This window comes from Melospiza melodia, chromosome 4, assembly GCF_035770615.1.
Source record: "Melospiza melodia melodia isolate bMelMel2 chromosome 4, bMelMel2.pri, whole genome shotgun sequence".
NCBI classification, from domain to species: Eukaryota; Metazoa; Chordata; class Aves; order Passeriformes; family Passerellidae; genus Melospiza; species Melospiza melodia.
Genome location: NC_086197.1, coordinates 21,376,724 through 21,401,157, shown reverse-complemented (window position 1 = coordinate 21,401,157; position 24,434 = coordinate 21,376,724). Strand labels below are relative to the sequence as shown.

The window sequence follows — 24,434 nt, the reverse complement described above, 5'->3', positions numbered from 1 at the left end:
TTTTGTTCAACGTACTCTAAAAAACTGTTCTGAGAAGTAACAAGCACCCAGTAATTTGTGTGCCTTGAGATCATCTATTATAGCTTTTTACTGTACCTGAAAATATTTGGGGATTTTTCCTCCCAGTCATACAAGGGCTGAATTCTCTCTCTTCCAGTTTATAACCTCTGGATATTTGCAGTTTGTTGCCACAAGTCGACAACTAGTTAGTCAGTGTGCCTTTACTTTATTCCTACATTTTTGAGCTGATTCTTTGCTTTCCAGTCATGTTACTTGCTTGTATTAGACTCCTGCTCTTGCTCTTGTCATGATTTTTGTTTGGAGAGCAGTGTCTTCACTGGCAGTGAAGTGTCTCAGGTGGGGGTACACTGGTTGTTTCTATCCTTCTACTGACCATATTTCACTGAGCATTTGTATTTGAGTCACTTATTCTTATGCCTCTTCTAATGGGAGCTCATGTAACTGCATAGGTTTGGAAGTTTTTAGTTATTAGTTATTTAGTTATTAGTTATTATTTATTCCCCAAACTTCCCTTTTGCATTTCAGATTCAAAGCCTACCCAGAGCCTTCTCCTGTAACAGTTCTGTCAGATTTCCCATACCAAATAGCTCCTCTTCTGCGCACAGTCTGTAGATGGGAGTATCCGAGATTAAAACTTCCTGTCAAACCACAGGAAGAGAGAACATCTTTGATTTAGCAAAATAGTCACAGTAAAGAGACTCAGGAATAGTTGTTGGGAATGAGTTGTGGGGTTGGTTCAGTGCTATGGGCTGCTCTGACTTCCACTGCTGACTTCCACTGGCTTTACTTCACACCCTGATTTTCAAATGTTCAGCAACGTTGGGTGCTTCTCTGGGGCTTGTTTGGGTTGCAGTAGTGAGAAGGACGCCTTGCCAGGTATTATTCACCTTTGTTTTGTGCTATATGTGTGTGATCAACTGGAGAGGTCAAGGGCAGGCACAGGCCAGCTGTGTAATGTAGAGATACTGAGAAATAATGCTGCTGGGAATTATTTGGAATTAACAAGCTCATTTCCTTTTTGTACATCAGTTGTCATCCTTTAATCTCCTGGTATTAGCTTTTTTTAAATGCTGTTATGTGCATCAGCCACAGTGCTTCCTGTATCCTGTGTCACTTGATAATAAACTTTTACAAGATATCGCTGTTAAGTCATCTCAGGCTTTGAGTGATTAATCAAAATCTCTGTTTCTCTTTTTCTCAGGGTTGGATGTTTATATGGATCAGTGGTACTTGCTCAAGAGTGACAGTGGAGATCAACACTAAGTCTGTTCCTCTGAGTGAGTAATCTAAACCCACTGCATTGCTGATGTCTATTATCTACTATCTGCTGCTTTTTTTTTGCTTTTTAATATCTTACAACAGCTCCTTTGGGCTTTCATTTCAAATATCATTAAAATGATGCTGTATATTATTTCCTGTAAGAGTTGTAGAAGAATGTCAGTCTGCTTCTGCAGATATCCATTGGTTTTGCATCTTTTAAAGGATGGTCCTTACTTAAGGCAGTCTAAGATGTTGTTTAGTATCAGAGAAATGTGGAAACTGTGTTTAATGACAGTAGATTTAGGGTTATCATGTGGACTGTGTCAGAGTAATGAAGTATGTTCGGATTATCCAAGAAGCAAAACTAAAATGAGCTATTCTGTGGCATGTGGAGGGTTCAAGCAGTGCCAGTGCACCCCAGTTTGGAGGGTTCAGCTCCAGCACAAGGTCCCCCTGGACATGCTGTGACTGAGTGATGCAGCTGTGCATGTGCAGTGAGTCTGACTCAGCAGGTCTGTGGCAATGTGCAGAGAAACTGCCAAGGGCCTTCAGATTACTGGGGCAAGTTTACGAGAAAATGCATTCAGCAAAACAGAGTATGTGTTGTGAGATCCTTTGGAAATGTCCCAGTTCTGTTGGCTTCAAGGAGCAGCATTTTGCATTCAGTCTAGACTGATTTGATCCAAGTAGCCTAATGCATGTCAGAGCTGGCAATCTTGTTTTGGGAATGGTTTTCTCTCATCTACTTTGTTTTGGATATTATGGTATGATTTAGCTTCTTAAATTCCAGCTGGAGAGCTGGGTCAGATTGCTGAGCGAGCACTTGATCCCTGCACCCCTTGGCTGGGATGTGCTCATCCCATAACTCCACAGCTGGGCTCCCAGTCCTACAGGGTGTGAGGACTGGTGTCTCATTTAAAATGCCATTTCCCTGATTTTACTTCCTTAGCCTCTCCATAGCCCTTGGAGTGCTCCTTCGTGGCTCTCCAACCCTTCCCACACTAAATCGCTGTGCATGAGCTCTCTCTGGGATTCACAGCTGCCCAAGGACTTGGAAAGAAGTGGGTGTTGTTGCTCCTTGTTTGTCAGAAGCCCTGAACTCCACTGCCAAAAGCTTTTATTCCCTGGTTTTTAATCAGAGGTCTGTTGGCACTGGAAGTGGTTGTCACCTATTGTCTCCCATCCTGGTCACATTCTTTCAGTTTTATCACCACTTATCAGGCTCGGTGGGATTACACTCCAGCTGGATTTGCATCAATCATGGCTGTAAAAACATGGTTAAAAGTCTGATGCTGGCTAGCAGCCACCTTCTGCTTGTGTGTTTGGAGACTTTCAATCTGCTGGCATCTCTGTGCAAATGTCTTGCCTTTGCTGGAAGTCTCTCCCTCCTTGCTCCCCAGATGCTGTGCTGATTCCCCCTGCCTGGGACATAAATCTGCCTGGTTTTCCCTGTCACTGGTGCTGCTCTCCCTGGGAGGGAGTGTGTGTGTCCATGTCCATCCAGGACTGAAGTAGCAGGTGCTCAGTCCTCCCTTCTCCGTTCCTGTGGCTCCAGGACTGGCAGTTTCTGGCATTTGGAGGAGTCAGACCTGTTGCCCTCAGCAATCAGTCCTAAAAGCCTGATTTCTCCAGCTGCTGCTTGCTTTCCCCATTAAGCAGATAAACAAGAGCCTCTCCTAATGAGGTGGCAGGAAATTCCCGTGCCTGACTCAGCACTGACAGGGCAGGGGACTGTGTTTGGGGCTGCTGGCTGCTTCTCCCAGATGGAGAGGAACATGGGCTTCTCTGCTGGGTTACCACAAGTTCAGCACATCTGACCTCCAGTCTCACCACAAAGAATACACCAAAGTGTTCACAGTGGAGTTTCAGTGCCTCTGCCCACGGCCTCTATTTATCCATAAAAGCATGGATTTCCATCTTCCCTCCTTGGCTAGCTCCATGTTAAATGTACTGCTGCCAGTTCAGCCTTGCCCTGCAGTAAGGCCACATGTATAAATAATCCAGAAAAGCTAAATAAGGCTTTTGAAATCAGCCTTAGCAGAAGCAGCTGCTTCAGTGTGGTGCCATGAAGACACAGAAGCCTGGCTAAGTCTGTGTAGCCAGCCAGTCACACTCCCTGCAGCTCCTGCTCTTTCCTAGCAGAGCCCTGCAGGTTTGCAGGTGTGTCTTCGCCCTCCTCCACCAGCTCTGAGTTAGGTCTGTGCTCAGTGACAGTAGATTTTTGGTGTGTCTAAAGCTGAGACAGAGCACCACATGCAGCACTGAAATTATATCCAGTCCACCTCTTACAGTGCTTGTGTGCAAGGGGCAATAATCAGTATTTGTTGGGTTTTCTACCCTCAATGTCACATTGAATACAGGAGGGAAAGAAGCACAAGGCTACTTCTATGTGTTCCATTTATTGGCATTTGATGGCTTGTCCTGCAGGGCCCAGCCCACACACAGCTTTTCTTGGGCTTTTAATAGTTGTGCTAAACTCAATTGTACTCAAAATAGTAATAATTTCAAGCATTTCCCCAGAGCCTGTGGCTGCTCTGCATGTTTATGGGAGGTGCAGCACTGCCCATGGTTGGGGTAGGGGAGGGTCCCCAGGCAGGCTGGGATGGGATTTTTCTGGTGTCTTTTTCCTCCCCTTATTTTGAGAGGAAATACTGCTGCTTGCAGAAAAGAAGTACTTCATTGTGCTTTTGCTCCTCACGCTTTATGTGATGTGGTTTGAACTTAAAGTGATTTGAACACTTCTGCTCGCCCACAGTTCTGCTGGTGGCTCTGTCATACACATGGATCTCTGCAGAGAGGGGGGATGTGTCTGTCTGTAAACACGGAGCAGCCTGCCCTGTTTGTCCAGCATGTGACCCCTCTGCTGCACACGGCGTTTTCCTGCCTCCCTCCCATCCGGTTCTTCTTTTTTTATTGACTTTCCCAGTCCTGGAAATTGCTTTCTATTCAGAAAACATAAATTCATCCCTCACAAAGTTTGCAAACCTGATTTCAGTTCTTCCCTTATTCTTTGAAAAACTCTTTTTGCTCTCTCTAAGACTGAAAATGTACATTTTCCCTGTTTATTTAGACAAGCTTATTTTGTTCTGCAGAAATCTTGTCAAAAGCTAAGTTTCTTTGCTTGCATTTATAATCCTCTGAGGTTTATGTATTGGGAATAATCTTTGTGAGCTGGAAAAAGATGGTCCAATCTGTTTTAAGATGCCCCACTTTTTGAGTATTGCATCTCATTAGGAATACAGTTGGCTGTTTGCATGGCTTTTTTCTTCCTCTGTATAGCTTGGGGGAGAAAATACATCATTTCTTCGTCTAGTAATAATGCTTGGCACTTTGCATCTTCAAAGAACTCTGTGGCTACGGATTGAATAATTCCTATAACATTGTGTAGTAGCTTCTCATTATCATTTCCTGTGTTCTGCAGATGGGCAAAGTGAACAAGAAGTCAACTGAGCTTAGGCCATGGAAAGAGAAACAAGGTCAATTTGAGTTCCCACCTTCCTGACTTCTACTAGAGCAAAGGAAAGTTTGATTCAGGTTGACACAAAGGGAAATGTAATGATCTTTCCTAGCCTTCTTCACTACTTACTTAAGTGCACTTTCTGGTGGTGTTTTTTGATGGTTTGTTTTTGTATCCCTAAATAAGTTTTCTCACTGACTGATGTGGTTGGAGGTGTGTGAGGAATTGTCTAAAGTTTTATAAAGGTGAAGCAGCATGTTGATGGGATTAGGTTTGTGGGGTGTCACTCGCTGCTGTCTGGGGGATCTCTGTGCTCCTTCCCTCTTCTTTCCTCTCAAACCAGAGGCAGAGGAGACCTTTTCTGTATTATTTGGGAATATTTTTTCCCCATCTTGTTTTCCATCTCAGACTAAGATGGGTAAAGTGAGCCTCAAAATGGGAACTGTGTCAGTACATAGAAGTTGATCTTTCTTGTTTCATCCACCACATGCCATGCTAAGATTTTTTTTTTTTTTCCCTCCCAGGGACTGTAGTGGAAGTTGTTGGCTCAGAGTGGTGTCTGGAATGATGTCATTTGCAGAAATAATTTCATACAACTGCACTAGGCTATAGGCCTGGATTTAGAGCTGCCTAATTCCCAAATGCATTTCATGACTTGTAGAAAAGGTGAGTGCTGTAGGCAGTAAACTGTGGAATTAGGCACTCTGTTACAGAGGAAGTCACAGTAACAATTTTGTTGCCTACTTGGTAGAAGTTAGTTAAAACTTTTTTTCAGGAATTCTGTCTTTTTACAAAGTTGCTTTGGAGCCCTGGAGAGTGTTAGGGCAGTTTAGTCCTCTTGGGGAGAAGGAATAATCTGCTAGGGGCAGAGGAGCATGGAAATCACATGAAGAATTCCTTCATCTTCTTAGGAAAATCTCGTGTCTGCTTCTCTGCAGGCTCTGAGGTTCCCTGGCCACCTTCTGACTGGCTCCAGATGCCTTGTTTGATAAACTTCCAGGCAAAAAGCCTTGCTTGGCTTAACACAGCTTTATTCTGGGCATGCCATGCTAGTGAAGGCGGTGGAGAAAGCAGCTGTCTCCAGCCATGTGCTCTTTTTGGGGATGCAGAACTTTGCAGAGACTTTTTTAGGGGCTCAAGATTTAGTTCCAAGATTATATTTAGTTTTCTGTTTCTGATGGGTGGGACAGATATCCTGATGCCTTAGACGAGACCTTCAGTGATGGACAGCAGCACCAAGGTATCACAACCAGTATTTTTATTTTCATTTTTCTTTGACTTTCTTATATAGGGAACACCTCATTTGTGCATGCTCCTTCCCAGTGCTGGGCAGAGCTGTCCTGAACCACTGTCTGCTCCCGGGGCTCTGGGTTCATCCTCTGCTTGTCATGACACCCAAATTGCTGATTACTTGTCTGCTGACTTTTTAAGGATCTGAATGTGGCTTTTCATGAATCTGGATGTTTTTCCTTTATTTGGCTTGGGAAGCTCTCAGGGCTGAATTGGGACCTGGAATTTGCAGCAGTGAGTGCAGAGCAACTGGTGAAGGCTTTCATGCCTTGCTTGCAGGGTATGAGTACTTGTGGTGAGGTCTTGGTGTCTCTCCTTTGTCATCTGGTAGCTTCTCTCACTAGATTTTGATTTCAGCTGCTTAGGAAAAATGTCAGCAGCTCAGCATTTGGGGAGCTGCATGTGCACCTGGGGTTGTTCTGTTGTGTTTGTTTTAATTTTGTGTTCTATAATTTTTTTGAGGTATTGCATCCAAAAGTGGTGAGTGCCTCCAAGAATGTGCCCGCGGCAAATTGCCCGGATCATACTGAAACCCAAGGAATTTTGTTGAGACCTTTTAGGATCTTTGGGTGTTCCTTAGGTATTTGAAATTAAGAGGAAGGGACCAACTGGCTGGAAGGTGATTGCCCACGGAGGGTTGGATGGGGCTCTTTTTTTTTTTTCCCCTTGGGCATCAAAGCACTGTCAGAAAGCACTAAGGTCTTCAGTGGAAAACCAGCTGTTGTCATTTTCCAGCTCTTCTCACTGCAAATTGGCAAGCTCCCCATTTCTCCTGTGTTTGAAAGGCTGAGGTGGTGTGGCCCAAGTCTGACAAGTGATAACCAGGGAGCCTGGCTGTGTTCTCTGGGGGGATTCCAGCTGTAAGCTGGCCCTCTAAAACGAGCAAGGAAGTGGCTTCAGGCTGAGCTATCTGGAAAATATCAAGGGGTAGGTGACAAGGTGTGAAAGGCAAGGGCCACTCCAAGCAGTGAGAGGCTCCAGAAACCTGGCAGTGACAGCAGTGGGAGAGGTACTGGATGCAGCTGGAGATGGGCTGGAGCAGGAATTCTGTCCAGTCTTTCCCCTCTTTCTAAGGGAGGCTCAGACCCACTCTGCATTAAATTGGTGTTTGTCTCAGCCTGCTTATCTGCTGGCCAGCCCACACACTCACTCCAGATGTTCTTATCTCAAAACTGGAGATGCACCTGAAATTGTTCTTCCAGGATTTGGAAGCTTTTTTGTTAAAGCTGTCTGGCTGCCAGTGTTTCCAAGGACACATCACACTTTGAAATCATGGTATTAAAATAATTGCTTTTGAAATGGAGGGAGGGTCATGTGCCCTACATCAGAAATTCCTCTTAGTGCTTATTAATCCGGTATATAAATGTCATGGCTTACATCCACGGGGTGTTTATATTGAATTTTAGCTGCATCAGTATCTCTTGCTCCTCAGAATAAATGCCATATAATCTGGTAATGAGCAATATTCTTAATTTAGAAACCAAAAATAGGACGTAGACAAATCTGAGTTACTGGAAGAAAGTAGGAAATAGCCTTACCTCATGAGGGGAAAGCAAGTTCAGTTGAATCATCTAGTGTTTAGTGTAATGGTAATGGCAGAGAATTCTGTCTGTTTCTCTAGGATGGCACAACAATTGCCATATTCCGAAGGCCTGATCCTCCTGTGGTACACCTCTTCTGAGGTGTGTAATGTGGTAGTTGGGAAGCACCCTTCTTTCCACACCCTGAGGAGGTCAGTGCCCACCAACTGGAGGTGCATTAAGCAGTAGGGATTTAGGCTGATGCCCTCCAACACCCTGTTGGATAAAGGGGATAAAGTTGTTCCTCTGAGACCTACAGTGAGCAGCACTGGCTGGGACAAGATGAGAATTTGGGAGTGGAATCATCCTTGCTGTGGCAGGTGGGCATCATCCAAGATCTCTGATGTCTGGAGCACCTTCCAAGCTGACAGTCCTACACCTGAAGGAGGTGCAGTGGAACCAATAGTCATATAAGCATCAGTGGCTAATAAAGTCAGTCCCTGATACACTAAGGGTGGTAATACTGCAGGATGTCCCCATGGGGTGATGACCCAGTGGCCAGTGCTTGTTTTCTCTACACCATGAGGGGCATAGGCTGTTAACTTTTAGCTCAGGTGCTGTTTGAGTGCTGGGCAGATGGGTGAACTTAGTTCAGTGGAGGCTTTCTGTGACTCATTGCCTTTCCCAGACACAGCCTGTTCTCCCACCCTGTGAACTCCCTCAGTGCAACAGAGCAGCACTTGTTTGCCCTGATTCACTGAGTGATTTTTGGTTTGTGTTCTGTATGCAGTAACAGTGGCTCTGTGTAACCCTAAGTAAATTTTGCCTTGAAATATCTTGGTGAAGAAGTTACCTTTCTATGTGATGGTGGTGTCACACTGAACCAGAGTGATGTGGAGCAAGATCCATATAGGAAGTGAACATGCCTTTGTTGCAGACTTGGTGTGAGTTTTGGAACTTCAGTGTTTCCTGTGGTCCCAGACACACACACACACGCCCCCACGCCTCCACACTCACCCCCAGAGCTGTGCTCTGGTGGTGCCTCTAAGTGGAGAAGGAGGGCAGATTGTCACAACAATGATCTTTGTGAAGATTTGCTCATGTTGTGTTTGTGGCAGAGGCCATGTCTGGCAGATGGTCTGAAGTCCGTCGTGGTGAGGAGAGGGCTGCTATTTATTACTGATAGCACCCACAGATGGCACAAAGCTGCCAGGATCTGTATTTTGAGATCTTCTTTTGGTCACTTGGTCAAACAGGAATCCAGTGTTAAGCATGTTCTTGGCAGCATTGACTTCAGTGGCATTAGAAACATGCTTGACATCAATGTGGGCTTGTGCAACTTGCTGATCTCAGGCTGGGTGAGTCTTGCTGAAAAGCTCCTGTGCCGACAGAGAGACTGTCGCTATTTCAGGCCGTGGTTCTGCTCGGCTGTCAATCCAATTTAAGGGGACCAGATTATAAACACTGTGAAATGCTGAGCTGGTGCAAAGCTGCTTTGCTGATAAGGAGCCGTTCAAAATATTTGGAAAGTTCAACTCTGCTGCAGGACTGGGCAACCGTTCCTGGCTCCACTCCCAGGGCTCAGTGCCAGGGGTGTTTTGGCTGGTTTGCCTGCTTGGCCGGATGCCAAGTGGCCGAGGCTTGACGTGCCCTCGGTGTCACTGTGCCTGAGGGACACTGGGGGATGGCAGTAGTAAAGCAGCCATCCTGGCTCTGCCATCTGGGCAGCGAACAGCTGTCCCTGTGAGGACAGAAAATAGTGTGGTGCATCCCGTTGGGTGCTGCAGCGTTGCCAGAAATACCAAAACTGAGCTTACGGCAGCTCAGTGTCCTTTTGTCTGTTCCCAGCTCCCAACAGGAGATGAAGCTCTGATAGGTGGCAATGCTGCATCCCTGTCTGAGGAAGAGCTTTGTTGACTGTCAGTGTTTCAGCCCCAAAATAGTCTGGCAACAGAGCAAATTGGCAGCTTGCAAGTGCTTGCAGGAGCCTCTTTGTGTATTTGGTTGCATTTTGCTCCAAGACCTCAGCAGAGACTTCCAAGGTTCCTCCCTTGCCCTTGTCCTGGCTGTTGCCCTTTCCCACCCTGTCCTTCACAGTGCAACAATGTGCTAGTGTTTTATTGCTTCCCTTTGAGATCTTGGGCACTAATGGAATTTATAGAATCATGGAATGGTTTGGGTTCAAAAGGACATCCCCATCCAGTTCCAGCCCCTGCCATGGGCAGGGACATCTTTCACTATCCTGGGTTGCTCAGAGCCCTGTCCAACATGGTTGTGGGCACTTCAAGGGATCATGGGGCAATCACAGCTTCTCTGGGCAACCTGTGCCAGGGCCTCACTACCTTCACAGAGAAGAATTTTTTGTTAATGTCTAAGCTAAACCTCCTCTCTCAGTGTGAAGCCATTCCCTTTTATCTATCACTCCAGTTCCTAATGAAGATTCCTTCTCCAGCTTCCTTGTTGGGCCCCCTTCAGATACTGTAAGGCTGATATGAGATCTATATGAAACCTTCTCATATTTTTTTTTATCAAGGAGTGTTGTGTATTAAGTTAATGCCTTTGCATCCTGTGAGTATCTAGAGTAGCTACACTTGAATGTTCCCACTCCTTTGTGGCCTCTCTCATAATTTCCCTTAGAGGCCTTCTTTGCAGCTGTGCTGCCATTCACAGAATCTCTGCCAGCTGTGCTGCAGTGCTCTGGGCAGGGAATTGGGAGGAGTGATGTGCACACTCCAGCACGAATGTGGTTTTGTGTTCTCCAGATGGTTCCTGCAATCTCTCACCTGGATCAGATGCCTGATGCCAAGGGCTTTCCTGGTGCCTGGGTGTAGTGTTAAGGTGTGTTTTCCTGTTAGCAGGACATTGTCAGCCAGTGATTATCCCCCTGTGCTAAAGGTAGGGGCAGCACTGCTTTGAGCAACTGAAATAGCTGCCTGTTGAGAGGATGGGAAAGGGAAGCCCAACAACATTGCTACATCAGGAGAAACTATGAGTGCAGTCAGTTCTGACAGCGAGAAACCGTGTAGGAACACAACAAACAGCAGTAATGGGCTGCGTCTGTCTCCTCTAATGCTTCCCTATCTGATCACTTGTCAACATGTGTTAGTCTCTGCTGCCACAGAACACGGAGACAGCTCTGAGGTTTGTGCTGTTAAGGGTGTGTGCTGTGTATAATTCTCAGAGTGTTGTGACAGCTCTAGTGAATGCTGTGATCCACGCCAGGGAGCCCTGGGATCCGTCTGTGTTATCTCCTGTGTTACCCAGGAGGAGTTTGGAGCCTTGCTGGCGTTCTAGCAGGAGAGGGAATGTGTGTGGTCATGTTACCCTCAGTAGACATTTGCATGTGGCTCTTTGGAGCACCAGGTTGCTGGCCCGCAGCCACACCGGCATCTTGGGATCTTGTCAGATCTTGCCAGCAAAGGAGCACCAGGCTGGGTCACAGTTCTTGGACAAGAAGTTTCCAGGGAACAAGCTGCTGATGCAGAGATACCATTGATGTCCTTGTGGTGCCCTGTGCGTTCTGACATGCATGCTGGGTGTGTTCCTCTTTTTCTGTTGTTACTTGGTATTTTCTGACTTCAAAAGAACGCTACTACAATTCTAGTGTCAGTGAGAAATCAGTTGACTCTTCTTTGCCCCGTACCGTGGCCAGTTGTAAAGCACTTGAAATGAGTGTTTTGAAATCTGCAGAGGGGTATAGCATTGATTTTTTATGAGATAAAAATTGCTCAGGCACAAGTTGAATATCCACTTGCACTGAGGTTGGCTTTAGCAGCAGTGTGGAGCCATGCTTCAGATTCCTGGATGCTGTTGCTACATGGAGTGCTGTCTTTTTTCCTCACTGGTGCAAAGTCCCCACAAGTGAGAAGTTCCCACTGATAAGGATTTTTGCACTAAGTACAATGTGTGCTCTACCTGGATAGGCTCACCCCTTAAAATAGCCATAAAGACCAGAGTAACAGGAGCCCCAGCTCAGGTGAGCAACTTTTAACCTAAGCCCTTCAGGGTGACTGGTTTAGCCAAGCTGTTTGTTTTGATTTAATCCCCAGTTTACTTCACCTTCATGTCTGTCTTCAGTCAGGTTAGCTCTCTTGAGTTTGGCAGCTGGAATTGGGAAAATAATGGCTGTTTTACAGCATATTATTGGCACACTGCTGTGTAGAAGTTAAAAATTGTTGACTAAGATGGAAGCTTCCTGCCTTGGCCCACAGTGCTGCAGTACCAGGGGAGCCTCTTGGGCAGGGTTACCACAGGTTAAGGTGTTGTGTGAGTACAGAGCAGGTGGTCTCAGCTGCCAGAACCGCTGCTGAGTACAGCCTGAGGAGTGCCTGTGGCATGGGAACTCGCCAGCAGCCCTGTGGAATTGTTTCCTCTGGCTGGAAGGAGGATTGCAGCTGTCTGGCCATGGTCTGGCTTCTCAGTACTGGTTTCAAGCCTGAAGAAGTCCTCTGTCCCATGATCTGTTGGTTTTCCTCCTTGTCCCTGCAAGCTCCCTGGGCAGCCCAGGAAGCCGGAGCGCTGCCCTCTGGCCACAAGTCACTGGTCACTCACTGTCAGGCTGGTGGTGAATGTCTCATCCTCAAGCCCTCAGGGGCATGGTAGGTCAGGCTGGCTTCATTACCTGTGTACTCAATGTTTGAAGACACCCCAGGTACCTTACTCACACCTCTTTCTTCCCTGCCAAGTGCACATTTCTGCTAAATCTCTTCCTTCCCCTCCTCATCAATGGTTACGAGTGACTGGACATCAGCTCTTGTTTCATTGATACTGAGGCTTAGTTTAGAAAAAAACAGGATGCCATGGAAGTAATTGTCTTGTTCGTGTTGCTTTCCTAACTCTTGATTTTTTTAGACACAATACTGCAACAAGGAATTAAATCCCTACTTCTTGGAAGGTTTTTAATTAGCTGAAAAATGTGGATTAAGATCTTGCAATCTGTAAAATACTGCACATCATGCTGCTACATCTTGGGCAACACTCCATTTTCTTTTTAAGGACAATTTAAATAGAATATTAGGGGAGAGGAAAAAAATATCCACCCCAAACCAGAGCACAGAAATGGCAATTTAGAATTCTTAACATTTCTCAGAAAGCTGCTTATGATTATCTCCTTAAAATGGCAGATTTTGCCTGCAAGTCAAGTAGAGGAGCAGGAACTGATATTCCATTAAAATACTAGGAGAGACCTAAATGCATTTATGATCATTGAGACTTTTGCAGGAAACAGAAACTTAAAACTGCCAAAAATTTTAATAAAGGGCAAAAAGCAAATCCCAAAATCCCAAATCTAAGCATGACTTAGATGCTTCCTCTGCCAGAGATCTCTGCTTGTTACCATGCAGAGGCACCTGTTCTGACATTTTTTCCCTTCTTTTTCTGTGTGTACTTGTAAAAGCCCCAGTCCAAACTTCGTGACACAGGTCTGTACTGCTCCCTCAGGTCCTGTCCCTGGTCACCAGAGAGAAGAGATCATTGTCTCAAACACACTAAGTAACATTTTAGTAGTGCAGGATTTCCAAGGTATTTCAGTACTTCCAAAGCTGTAGTGTACCAGGAGGAGCACACTGGTGTTAAGGGATGCATCCTGGGCTGCAGCCAGGGCAGGGGGGATTCTGCCCCTGTGCCCCTCTCTGCTGAGCCCCCTGCAGGGCTGCATCCAGCCCTGGGCCCAGCACAGCAAGGACAGGGAGCTGCTGGAGCCAGGCCAGAACAGGGACACCAAGGGGATCAGAGGGATGGAGCAGCTCTGCTGGGAGGAAAGGCTGAGGGAATTGGGATTGTGCAGCCTGGACAAGAGAAGGCTTTGGGGTGACCTCATTGTAGCCTTGCAGTGCCTGAAGGGAGCCCACAGGAAAGATGGAGAGAGAGTCTGGACAAGGGCCTGGAGTGACAGGACAAGGGGGAATGGCTTCACACTGACAGAGAGCAGGTTTAGATTGGATATTGTGAAAAAACTCTTCCCTGTGAGGGTGCTGAGGCCCTGGCACAGATTGCCAAGAGCAGCTGTGGCTGCCCCATCCCTGGCAGTGTCCAGGGCCACGTTGGATGGGGCTCTGAGCAAACTGGGATAATGGAAGGTGTCCCTGCCCATGGCAGGGGGTTGGAACAAGATGATCTTTAACATCCTTTCCAACCCAAACCGTTCTCTGATTCTATGATAGGAATTAATTTGCAAGAACAACAGAGTTTGTCAACAAGACCTGAACTTCTCTGAGGTAAAGCACCATGGGGTGTGGTTTTGCTGTATCTTACCAGGAGAATCTTGAAGTGGATGAATCCATGGAGATAAGTGGCAGTTTTGTACTGCAAGGAGGGTGGTAACTGAAGGGGTTTGTAGCACTGCTGGAGGGGTGGCTGCAGTAATGGATTTTTCTGTGAGCAGTTCAATTTGCTTGTGATGTGGAGCTGTCCCCATTTCTGTCCAGTCACTGAAGTGGCAGCCATGCAGAGCTGCCAAAGTGCCCCTGCTGCAGGGTGTTTCCATGGAGTGGAATATAAATGTTGAGCTGTCCCTGAGAGGAGCTGTACTGACACAAGCCCTGTGTGAAGATGTGTGACAATTCCCCCCTGAAATAAGTGATGTTTCTTTTCCTAAACAGGCATGAAACTGTGGTTCTGTTGTGTATGTAAAGCAAACAATTGTGCCAGTTTTGGATTTACTTTTCCCATTTCAAGCAGCAGGACAATCATGGCTGAGGCCTTGGCATCACTAGTCTCGTCTGCAAGCCCAAACTAGACTTGTCTCAGTGCTTTTTTGTGTTCAGCAGAGTTAGTGTAAGATCCTCCTCTAAGGGAGGATCCCTTCCTAACTTTAGCCAGGGAAAAAAGGTCTTTCATCCTTCAGAGCTAAATATAACCTCCCTGAAACTGTCCCTCCAGTGATGGCTCAGTAAACACATGGAAAAATACTCAGCCCCAAAACAGGATGCTCAGGAGGCAAAAGTTTTAAATAGTTATTTGTATAGATCTGTTATATATGAAGCAAGAACTAACATTTTAAAACTCATTTAGTGCTTAAGAACATGCAGGATTATGTCCAGGTAATTCCAGTGTCTCCTTGAATATCACAAAGGATTTGGCCCCAGATGTTGGCGTGGTTGCTGAGGAAACTGCTATTCATGATGAGAAAATGTAATGATTTGTGTACTTCTGTTCTTTGGGGTGGGGTTTTGCATTCCTCTGGTTGGTTTGTTTCCTGTGGAGTTTTTTGGCATGGTAGTTGAGGACAGTTCTAGGATCATTCTGTTATTCCAATGGTTCCAAAAAGGTCTTCGATGGAAGTGCAAAACTTGGTGCATCTTGCCAGCCACTCCCTATCAGTTTCCATGGCAACTTTCACAGTGTTTGGGAGTTGGGTTGAGATTTTCCCTTTGCCTCTTAAGAAAACCATTGAAGATGATCAGCTCACCCCAATTAAACCACGTAAGGGCTTTGCCAGTGCTGGTGTACCTTGGTTTTGTTCCAGCTTCCTCCATCCTGTTGCCTTCCTGCACTTGGCACTCCTATTAATCACAAATTCCCACTTGATGGCAGTGAATCAGTTTGAGTCCTACAGGTTAAACTTGTGCTGTTCCTTGGAACTAGGATCTTCAGCCACAGGTTGGGGCTGGACGTGTACCCTGGTTCTGTTAGACCTTTGATACATGAAGAACTCCTCCTTGGCCAGCTGGTGTAGTCAAAATCAGCCTATGGTTAATATAGACCTTTCTTTCTATGAGACTGAGTCTTGTCCCAGCACCCCCAAAGGTTGGGAAAGTGTGAAACACTTCCAGTGTCTGCTTCTTTTAGCATCAGATGTCTTAATTTAATTTGTATGTAAGTAGGAAAACTTTGAAGTGTGGTCAAAATACAAAGGGAAAAGTACTTCAAAGAAATGTAATGTTATAAGTGTATCTGATCCCTCAAGGTTTTTGAAGCTTTATCTTGAGATTATGTATTCAGAGGAAGATTTGTATGGAAATACTGAGGGTCATTAATGCACCCAAGCCTTTATGAATGTTGGCCTTGAACTATTCTGTGCTAGTTTTGCTTTCACGTGGTGACAGGCAGGTTCTCCTTCACCCATCTGTCTGCACTGCCAGGGTCCCTGACACAACAAAAGTTAACATGATCTCTGAGGGGGAAACCAAAGCAAAACTGTTACTGAGTGAGACTTGTTCAGCACTGTTATCCCATGATCAGCAGAGGTCTCTGGTATGGCTGAACAAAACCACAGTGTGTAAACTCCCCAAACTTCTGATTTGCATTGGTTGCTCTGCTGGAGTCCAAGGTGGTCTGTGGTGCTGGATTACAGGCTTCTAATAAATACCTTGAACTTTGGGAGAGTTCAGATCTTGGAGCTGAGCTTTGTTTTAGGGTTGGGCATCCACTCCTGTACAAACATGCCCAGCTGTGTTGGAGGAGTGTGGTTGTTGTTTTTCCTTTTGGCAGACAAAGATTCTGGCATTGAAGCTTTTAATTGCAGGAATTATATTAGCAGTTCCCAGTGCTCAAGGGGGGGTGTCTGTGTATGTGTGCAGGAGGAGTTAATTAGATGTGTATAAATAATGGGCTTGGGAGCCTTTAAAGCTAGATGTATTGTTCCATCCTTGCTATCGTTTCTTACAGTGAAACTGTTGAAAGTTAGAAAAATATGAAGTTGCACAAGAGTCCCTTTCTCACAATACAACTTTGAAACAACAGTGAAGTTCCTTTTGGTCTTTCTATGTCATAAAAACATTTTTTAATTTATTCAGTGTTTTAATAAAAACATATTAAAATATTACTCATTTTTTAATGTTTTTGTAGGTTTATTTTAATTAAATCTGTAGGTCAAGGGAATGGAAACAGTTAAACAGTCAGGATTTTTTTTTCTATTACAAACTTTAAATAAGTCAGGTGATCTTGCTTCCCCATGCCTTCCTTCCCTTCTATGCCTTACTATATTTCATGTCAAATAAGGGCCTTTCTGTGTTCAAACTTTCAGGATATTCATAGATCACAAAACTTCCTTCAGCAACCACATGCCTCAATAATGCTGTTCTTTCTTCATGAAAACTAATATCCTGCTGGAATGACTCCTCTGGAAGACCTCGAGTTTTGAGAGAGTTTGAGGGTTTACCCCTCAAACTGGCTTTCCAGAAGAGTCTGTAAACCTGACTGGCTTAAACATGTGGCAGGTATTTAATAATGGAGAGGGGCAGTTCAGCTCTTGCATGTGATGGTATTTCTACATTATTGTTGTCGTGGGATTTAGCCACACCTAAGTTTGCTTCAGACTTGTTGACTTGGATCGTGGCCCCACTTGTGCTGTGTGCTAACCTATCCACTGCTGATCCTGCGCCTACAAAGAAAGTTTTGTAGCCCCTTGCTTCAATTTGACTGCTCTGGATACCCAAACCAGGTGATTTATAGGTGTATTCACACTGAACTGCTGCAATTGGGCTGTAAATTTTCTTGTAAACTGCTCTTACAAGTTATCTTCTTCTCCATTTTAATGTGTTACAGCCCTGTCTGCTAAAGGCAGCCCACTATTGGTAAGGTCAGTAATAAGCCACAATTTATTGCTGTATCTAAAGAAACATGCATTTTTCATGGTTCTATATAATAAAAAAAAAATGTTTGACACTTAGAATGCTTGTAGTAAATAACTCCAGTCTCAGTACCTTGTTATCCCAGAGAAGTCCATGTAGGTTTGCAGCAGCTGCAGTTCTGCCCCAGCTGGGTATCACACATCTCTTGATGCAAGCATGTTTTATTTTTCTGAGTGCTAAGATTTGTCTTCATCCCATGGACTGCATCTTCCTCAGGTGCAAAGCCAGCACTTTGTGCTCATCTTGCTGGTGGGGTGAGGGGTGGGATATTCCCCCTTCCTACATGTGCCCAGAGGCCTGGCCATGGGATGGACAGTGGCTGCTCCCTTCCATCTCCAGACCTTTCTCTCTTACAGGGGAAGGAGCAGAAAGAATTCCCTTTCTTCTCTTCCAGCCTTTCCCCCCACAGTTTCTCTCCTCTTCTGCTGCCGGAGAAAGAGGAGAGTGTAGGGCTGGGCCCAGTAGTGTTTAAAGCTCTGTTCCTGCAGAGGCCACAGCTTGCTGCTGATCTGCTGCCTCCCTTGCTGGTGAAGGCCCCCTGTCCTTCAGTATCAACCACGAATGTATTATCCTCACCCATGTAGCCCTCCAGCCCACCTCAGCATTGTTTCCATTGCCCTAGCACTGATGTCTTTGTCCTGTGAACTCTGAGCCCCAAGCACAGCTCAGCCCCTGCTTCACTGAGATTTTTTGCCTTGGGTGATGCTGGAAGCTGCAGAGCACCAAGACTGAAACCATCTTTCTGCAGAAGATGGTGAGGAGGTGTCAGTTGTGCAAGAGGAGGATGGAGAGGACAACATCTCTACCCCTAAGAACCATCTGTAGGCTTTCAGCAGAAAGGAATGAGCAGCAGAAGAGCTGTTTCCTCTGTCCTGGCTGCTAAATTGCTTCTGTGCTGAGGAGCAAAGCTGGCACAAGGGTAGGCAGGGCACGGGGCTCCCCAGCCAAGCAATGGTATGGGCAGCATAAGGTTCCTTAAAGCTGCCCTGTAGTGGTAGTTTGGGGATTTGTTTACTTGCTACTCCCCAGTGCAGCATTCAGAAGAGAAAGGCCCTCTCTTGGAGCTGAGAGCACACAGCTTTTGTCCTTCATCTCTTGGCACTGGGACTTTGGTGTTGAAAAAGCAAGACAAAATCAACAGTGCTCTGCTCCCTGGCTGAAAATAAAAAGGAATAAGAAACTTTGCTTACTCCAGCATTACTGAAATCCCTGGAGCTGTGCTTTCCCTAGGGATTGGAGAAGCGATGTGGGGAAGAGAAGAAGCTGAGAGAAAGTGTGGAAAGGGCAGCGCTGGGAAAATGCCCTGTCTGTGTGTGCCTCTTCTTCACCCTAACATCATCAACAAGTGACTCTGGGGCTGGGCAGTCAGCACAGGCTGTGTCCCAGAGCAAGGAGAGGATGGTCCTGAGGAGATGAGGATGTGCATCCCCACAGAGCCACACTGCCTGGGCAGGAGGTATCCCATCTTTGTGCAGCCACGAGTGCCTTCCTCTGCAGGTCTGTGGCAGCTCTGGCTGGTGGTGGGATGGCACTCTGCAAACTAATGTGAAATTTGAAATCTGTGTCTTGAACCCACTTTGAGTATTTCAGGAGTGTCAAAGGTAGAATGTCCATTTTTAATAGTGATTAAAGTCCATGTGCTGCCTAAAGCAGCTTGTCTGGATGTGGACTCTCTCAGATTCCAATTGTGCTACCTAAACAAAGGCTGTTGGCAAAGCTCCAGTTTGAGTTATTGGCAAAGGGCTCCAGTTTAGGAGAAGATGAAGAGATCCCCAAGTTTTTGAGGAGAAAAAGAGAAAATCCAAGGGAAAGTTAGTCTACAATTTATTGTTTTTCACTTTTCCCCTATTTTTTCCTCATTAAAATTCAGTCCCATTCTATTACAATTCTGTTTAAAAAATTGATTCAATTACAATTTAAAATTCTATTTTTAAAAATGATTCCTTAACCAAGTTGAATTTTACCCTGCATCATTCTTAAAATGCCAGGAGAGTTGAGATGGTAAATTGTGTGGTGGCAGTGGTGCAGTGGTGGTACTGGCAGCCTCAAGTTCTCAGAGATCGTGAATCTTTGAAAAACAAAAGTATCTTCACACACAAACATGTGCTTCAGATATCTCACTCTTGTTTTGCATATCACTCCTGAAAGGTAAATCTTAACACAGCAAATTCAGAGGCAGATAGAAGGGGAAAAATGCAATACATACACAGATTTTCCATTTGTAACAGTTGATGCTGCAAAATTAAAAGGCAGTGGATTTTTTGTTGTTTTCTGCAGACACTTATTAAAACACTGCTCCAGCTAAATGTATTTTATTTATTTATAGACTTCTTATGGGTGGTGCCCTCTACCTCAGCTTTGTGGAGTGTCAATTCTGAAAGCGTGCATCTGGAAACTCTTGGACATGAAGGTCCAAAATCTAGAGCCAAATCCTTTCAAATCTGGAGGCTTGTGAATTTGACCTTTGGATGCAGCTCATTGAAAGAAAGTGGCACAAGCAATGAAAGGGGATCTAAATGTGGGTCAGTGCTCAGGACTAGGTGGGTTTTAAGGTATTTTTGAGAACTACCTTTTGGCCTGTCACCCAACAGTGCCCTTTTGTTTAGTAGCCTGTGTGGCCACAGTGTGTCAGTAACATATTGCTGGAGAATGTGAGGCATTTCCTTGCTTGAATTAGCAGTCTTGGAGTCAGGGATTAAAATCTCATTTGTTTTTCTAATCAGTGGGCCCAAGCAAAACAAGAGAGAAAATAATGTACTGGTTCTCAGGCTTTCTGAGGTGAGAAGTTGAAGACTATTAAACAGTTAACCAGTAAAACAGGAACAGCTTGAAGTGGTCTGTGGGGGGTGGTTTTTGTTTTGGTTTGGTTTATTTTTTAACAAGGCATCGTTTTACCTTGGATTGCTTGTGTGAAAGGAGTGAAAGTGAGTCTGAAGGGAGTGTGCAGACAGGTATTAGCATCACCCAGCTGCTGTGCAGGTAAGGAGCTGCCTCCCTGTCACAGCACTCAGAGCCCACAACATCACCTGCCAGTGTAAAACCCAGGCTTCTAAATTTCCTTTCAATTGCAACAACAGCAACAAAAGAGCTGCTGGAGTAGGGTAGCAGAGATAAGCAACGGGAGTGATTTCAGTGCTGGAGACCCAAATAAAGGGTTTGTTTTGTAAGTGGATATGAATCTAAGCCATAAACCTTGACTCAGAGACTTTGGGTGTTTGCATAAGCTGTTTGCTGTGTATGCATCTCTGTCAAAGGATCTCAAGGAAGCCTTATCTTGTCGAGGCTGAGCTTCTGATTTATGACCAGAGTGTTTAACAAGTGTTAAGGCAAAGTGCAGAATGCGACTCAGCTGGTTTGTAGTAAAATTGTGTGATTTGAGGTAAGTTTTTCCCAGGTATTTATATTTTGGAAAGACTTCTGTGTTTTGTGCTGTTAAAGTACTTTAAAGTAATTTCTACAGCTTGAAACCTTTTATCTCGACATGTTTCTTGCGTACTTATGGGATGGGCTTTTGTCACCAGTGTGCTTCCATTCATTTTTATCAGTTAAATGAAATAAATAGCCTTTGTTGTATAATAAAGAAATAATGAAATTCAGGGAACAAAGAAAGGATCTAGACTTAGGGAACAAAGGGACATTTGTTGCTTTATTTGTAGTCCTGCGTAATAGGAGAGCAGTATTGCTTTGATGTCATTGACTACAGCTCGGCAAATTCAAAAATAATTTTAGTTATAAAAATAAATAGACATAATCAGTTTAAAGTAAGCCTTTCCAACATTTGGGTTGTTTTTATCCATAATAATGTTATGGATACACCTGGCTCCACATGATGACCTTGGGTAAGGGGGACAATGTCTGAATTACTTGGCTAAAAGCATATCTGGGACCTTACTACATTCCTATCCCTGCCTCAAACAAAGATATTTCTCTATATTATTCCCATTGAGGTATTTCCAGCATTTCCTAACTTGACTTTTAAAATTTAATTTTTTCTTTTCTTTCAAAACACCAGAGCAATCTTTTCAGCTAGCATCCATTTTCTTTTTTAGTTTCTTCTACCAGGCTTGGAAGGAATGAAATGGAGTCATCATTTACATTAGAAGAAATGTTAATGACTCGTAGTGTAAATTACCCAAATATATTCATTAGTAAACTGCTACTGACTGGTGGCACTGTAGTTGAGCATCTTCAAAACATCCCATGAGAAACTGTGCCAGGGATTTGGATTGAATTCATTTGAAACTGTTTGCAATTATGATTGAAATGTATTTTGTAAATAAATCTCCATGTGTTTGTGTTTCTCTTCTGGCCTGCCAGAAAAAGCAGAAATAGATGTGTCTAAAATGGCATTTGTCTTCATGAAATAGAGCTTTATTTTGTAAAAGTTAATTGCTAAGGATGTGTTGTTTTAGTGTCGTGATGCAAGAGAGATGAATTCAGAGGTTGCTTTAGACCTCTCATGCAGTCATCTGGTCCATGTAGCACTGAGAAGGCAGGATGTGGATTTTGACAGCATTTAGGGTCTTACTTTTGCTGTGGAAGGGGTTCTTTCCCTCTGCTCTCCCCAGAAAAGATGATTGCAGCTTCTTAGCTTTTTTATTTCTTTTCATGGTAGGCTGCTCTGGGGTGACAGCCAGCTCTTGGGGGTCCTCTTTTACTCTCAACAGCCCTCAGAAACAAGCCCTAATCAAAGGTTTTATTTTCTGTGTTTCAGAATTTCCTGACTTAAGGAGTGCTATGTGTGAATGGGAGAGCGTGTGAACTTAAGTCATCCATCTTACTGCATCATGTCATAAAAATAATCTGTAGCTGATGCTTTATTTCCCAACGCTGAGCATGTGCAGCCCATGTGCACAAAGAGGAAGGCGAGTGGGACAAAAGGCCAGCCCTCCCTTCCTCAGAGCAGTGACATCCAGGGCACTGTGTGTCCTCTGGGTGACATCCAGGGCACCGTGTGTCCTCTGGGCCTCCCGACCTGCCAGCAGCCAGCTGATTCCCTTTGACTCTGAGAACCTCTGGGCTTTAAAGTGTGGTGTGTTTTGCAGGTGGAGATGCAGAATGAGAGCACCCCCAAAATAACAAAAAAATGGGCTCCAAGATGCTGGCCCTCGATGCCTCTGTGTGTGCCATTTAATCTAGGAAAGAGGCAGCCTCTGGGTGGGAAAACTACCATTTCCTACATATGTAAAATGCTTAAGCACTTTTTTTTTCCTTCTTTTTGAAGTCTGCCATCTTAATTAAATATCAGATTTTGAAATCCATATCCAGGCAGCTTTCCAGTTTGCATCCAGCAGAACTGCAGTTCCATTCACAAAGCCTCTTGTTGGGTTTTTTTCTCCAGCTTTCCTTGTGTTTATTTGCAGGGCAGCGTTTTGTTTTCTCTGTAAGCCGTTTGGAATACGTCTTCACCAGCACTGTAGCCAGAGGGTTTGTATGTCATTCAAAAATAAAAATAAAAAATCTCCACCTACTGAAAAGTGAACAGCACAGCCCTAGCAACCGGCTGGTGCGTTTGAACCAGAGGAAGGGACATTAAACAAGTAAGACCACATTATGTCTTCTCTGTTACAGCCAGGGATGAGGTAGAAATGCCAGCTAGAAATAAGATTAATCATAAATGATAGTGGAGAGAGCTGCATTTGTGTTTTATTTTTGGTTTTTTTAATGGTGGCTTGTAAATACAGGCTTGACGAAGCGATGCTTGTTCTTGTCGGCATGAGCAGGGTATTCAGCTGGGAGCTCTAAAAGGGGGATGTGCCTCTGTACAAACAGCCCCCCACACCCCACCTGGCACTGGTTGTGCACACAGGAAGGTAAGTGTTGTTATTTTCTGGGAAAGCAAGAGAAAACTTATTTTAAATTGTCTGTCAGGCAGGGCACTGTCAGTACTTTCCTCTCAGGTGTGTTGTCAGTGACGTTATACCAGGGGTGGATTTCATGCGTCTGCCTCTCTGTCTCCTGTGTGCACCTTGATACCTCATTTATCTGCCATGCCATAGATCAATCTGTGTTAAAATTATGCTTTTTCCCCTTCCTACTTTTGTGGATGAAGGGAAGTTAAACTGCTTGTCATCATTAGCTATGCATTATTTTCCTAAGGAGCTCCAGTGCACTCCTCCGGGATAGATTTTTTTTTCATGTTACCTGTGTAGTCCTTAATCCCTGCCAAGAAAAAAACCCCAAAGCCTTGAGTTTTCTGTTAAGTTTTATTTGTATTAGACCAAAGCCATAAGGAAGAAAGAGTGGAGCATACATATTGGAAAAGCTCTGCTGCATCAGTGGCCAGCTGAGGCTTTTCTCAAAGTTTGTGAAATCAGAGGGTGCCCTTCAGAGGGCACAGGGATTAATGTGGTGTTTTATTGTTGTCCCCTTTCCTGTAGCCCACAGAGGGCTGTTGATTGCTGATTTGTGTATCTTTGGCTCCCTCTGCATCTCCCCTTTCCACCCCTTCCTCCTGGGGTTTGTTGTCTTTTCTGGTTCCATGCAGTTTGGTCCTTTGCTCCCCTGGTGTATGAGGTCCTCTTTGCCCTCTGCCCACCCCCTCCCTGCATGCTGGTGATAGCTGTGCAAAGACCAAAAATAATTCTATGCCTTTGCTAGGGAAGGATACTTCCAATATTATTTTTCTATTACAGTAATTTTACTTCCTGACTGCTGGATGTGCTGCAATGTGCTGGGAAGATGGCCAGAGCAGGATGTGCTGTTCCAGGCTAGTTTTCAACGGCCACTTTTAGGACCAAATAACCAGGGAAATGGGATTTTGTTTCGTCATCTCCAGCTGTTCAGCTTGGGGGCTTTTTGTTCTTTTTGATTTCACCTCTCCAAGTTTCTCAGCTGTGGGCTTGGTCAGGCTGCTAACAGATGCTCTGCGAGTGGTGGAAGAGTTTTTGGAGGTCTGTGTGTTTGCAGGGTCTTGCTTCAGTAAGTTTTATCTTAAAATTTCTCCCTGCTGCTCTCAGCAGTGCACCTCCTTCAGGAGCAGCAGTGGAGGAAGCTCTGTGCAAACCAATGTGTCTTTCCTTGGAGGCAGAGGCAGGTAACCTGGAAGTCTCTTGGATGCTGTTGGTACCACTGTCTGCTCCCATTAGTAGTGCTGCCTTAGGGATTTCTGACAACCATGGACAAACCCCTTGTTTAGGAAAGCAAGGAGTGTTTTTGGCAAACATCAGGGGTGGTTGTACCTGGATGAAGTGCAAGGTTAGTGATTTTTCTGTGCCTATGAGCTGTGGCTATATTGTGCAAGTAAAAAATTAGCAATTGTAGTTGTACAAATTAGCAGAACTTGTCCCCAGTTCATGCATTTCCTAGCCAGAA

The 24,434-nt window shown here is 44.8% G+C and overlaps 1 protein-coding gene across 12 annotated transcripts in view; it reads left to right on the top strand.

Annotated features, from left to right (window-relative positions):
• Positions 1 to 24,434, top strand: part of PPFIBP1 (PPFIA binding protein 1) — a 111,736-nt gene that overhangs the window by 37,035 nt on the left and 50,267 nt on the right. For 10 of the 12 annotated variants that reach the window (XM_063154207.1, XM_063154201.1, XM_063154205.1 and 7 more), the window contains exon 2: positions 1,223 to 1,298. The gene's annotated coding sequence lies outside the window, so the exon portion shown is untranslated. Of the gene's footprint in view, positions 1 to 1,222; positions 1,299 to 22,641; positions 22,661 to 22,695; positions 22,934 to 24,434 lie in introns of those variants that run through there. The other 2 variants (XM_063154194.1, XM_063154193.1) reach the window with 2 other exon arrangements.